The 2,554-nt window shown below is 38.5% G+C and overlaps 1 pseudogene; it reads left to right on the top strand.

The window, feature by feature from the left end:
• Nucleotides 1–1,542: 1,542 nt before the first annotated feature.
• Nucleotides 1,543–1,709, top strand: LOC125614981 (annotated as a pseudogene).
• Nucleotides 1,710–2,554: the final 845 nt, after the last annotated feature.

Genomic DNA, 2,554 nt, shown 5'->3' with positions numbered 1-2,554 from the left:
ACTTTCAACTGGCCTCAGTCTACTTTTAAGTGAAATACTGCTGAACATAGAGCATAATTTTCTTTTACATTGATGACCTCATTTAATTCTGAAATAATAATTTCATCGTCTTATCTTTTCCAGGTGAGAAAACAGATTCAGAGAAGATAGATGTTTTTACCCAAGGCAATCCAGTTGGTGGAGGTATAAATATTTAAAATAATATAATTTGTCCTTTTCTGACTTATGTCCTATCATTGCATATAATTTATTTTTACATATATTGTAAATCTCACTCTATATTATTATTATAGCTTCAAGTCAATTATATTTAAAGGAATTTAACTAATAAGAAAACTATCCTAAATAGTTATCCATGTTGTTACCATTTCTGATTATCTTAATTCCTTTGTATAGATCCAAAGTTCTCTCTGATATCATTCTCCTTCTTGAATATTTTTTAAATGTTCATCTTTGCTAGTGATGGATTCTTTTAGCTCTAGTAAATCTGCAAAGATATCTGCTTTCATTTTTGAAATATAATTTTGAAAGATCATTTAATTTTGACAGATTTTCTTCCAATATTTTAAAGATGTTTTTTCAGTCTGCTCTCTCACATTAATTCTGCAAAAAAAAAAAAAATGCTGCCAACTTTATCTTTTTCTTCTGTATGCAAGATATATATTATCCCTGGCTTCTTTAAAGATTTTCCCTTTATCACTAGTTTTGAGCAAGCTATTACAATGTACCTCTACATAGATTTCTTTGTGTTTTATTTGCTTGAGGTGTTTTGACCCTTTTGGGAGTGTGGTTTAAAGTTCTTTTCTAATTTATACAATTTTTGGCCATTGTTTTTAATGGACATTTTTTTTCTGTTAATACATTTTCTTTTTAGTGATTCCAGTTTTTTGAACATTGGTCTACTTGGGGTTGACCCATTGAGGCTGTTTTTTCCTCTATGTTTTCTCTGTTGAAATATTTGCATTGCTCTGTCTTCAAATTCACTAAGTTTTTCTTTTTCTAGTAGTCTAGTAGTTGTATGCAGTGTACTTTTCACATCTATATCATGTTTTCATTTCCAGAAGTTAAATTTGAGGCTCTTTATGTCTTTAGTTTCCCTACCTAATGGTTTGACCATATATTTCACACCTGTATTAATTGTTTCAATACCTTTGTCTGCTTACTTTAACATTTATGCTAGATCTTGGTTGATATCACGTGCTGTTGATTAATCGGTGTTATTTTTCATGTTTGATAATTTTATTTAATGCCAGGCATCTGGTTTCAACCTTGATATGTGCTAAATATTTCTTGGACTTTTTTCCTGGAATGTATTGAGTTATGTGGAAATAGTTTGATGTTTTAGGCCTTGCTTTCAAGATGTTTAGGCAGACCTAAAAAATTTTCAATTTTGGACTAACTATTCCCTGTCACTGAGGCACGGGTCTTCTGTGCACTCTACTCAATGCCCCATAAATCATAAGCATTTATGTTTGGTAAGACAGAAGTCTTTCCTGCTCCCCCATAAGTTCAGGACACTATTTCCTCTAACACTCTTGAGTGTTTGCCTCTCTGCCTTTTGGTTAAGATCAGGTGTACTGTCTGTTCTCACTGGTTTAGCATCCTGGGTGGTTCTTTCCTTGACCACAGGGAGTTTTATCACATGCACATGCTGATCAGTACTGCACTGAAGACTCAAGGGCCCTCTCCACAGGTGTCTGCAGTTCTCTTTCTGTACAGTGCTCTCCTCTCCTCATACTCTGTTCTGTAAACTCTGGCCACTTCTGTCTTTCCAGAATCCCAGCAGCATCATCTCAAATCATGGATTCTGCTGGACTCTCCCCTTTACACGTTAGTTTTTTAATACCGCAGAACAAACTACCACAAACAGAGCAACCCAAAACAGCATACTCTATCTCACAATCTCTGTGGGTCAGCAGTTTAGCTCAGCTTAGCTGCATTTTCTGCTTTGGTGTTTTTCCAGGCTGCAGCCAGGCTGAAGCCTTATGCATGGCATGGCTGGGAAAAGACCTGCACCCTCTGGTTAGTGGCAGAATTCACTTCTGTGTGGCTCTAGGACACAGGACTCTGCTGTTTCACTGGCTGTTAGCTGGAGGTGACACTCAAGTTTTAGAGACCACCTACAGTTCCTAGCCAACTGGCCCTGTCCACAGGAAGTTTTCAGTGTGGAGATGCTTCCCCTGCCAGCAGGAGAAGGAGCAGGTCTTGAAGCCAGGTGGACTTGGACTGGAGTGGCATTCCTTCAAGTCCGCCACCGCCTGCAGGTCAGAAGTGGGCTGCGGGTCCCTTCCACATTCCAGTGAGGAGTGTCTATAAAATCAGGAACACCAGGAGTCAGGAGGCCTTGGCAGTCGTCACATGGCCTGAGACTCTCTGTCTCTGTGCTGTGGCTGGGGAAACTCAAGGGGGAACCTGGGCAGCTGTGGTCTTGCCTTGTTTTTGACTCTCAGTGATGATTCTTTTGTTACCTGATGTTCAGTGTGTTGAGCACCGTTATCTTACACATCTTGCCTGTTTTCTGGGTTGTTTCACATGGGGCAAGGAGGGTGTAATT

This window comes from Marmota marmota, unplaced genomic scaffold (genome assembly GCF_001458135.2).
Source record: "Marmota marmota marmota unplaced genomic scaffold, marMar, whole genome shotgun sequence".
Classification (NCBI taxonomy): Eukaryota; Metazoa; Chordata; class Mammalia; order Rodentia; family Sciuridae; genus Marmota; species Marmota marmota.
The sequence above is the reverse complement of the archived record's forward strand: the minus strand, read 5'-3'. Positions and strand labels throughout refer to the sequence as shown.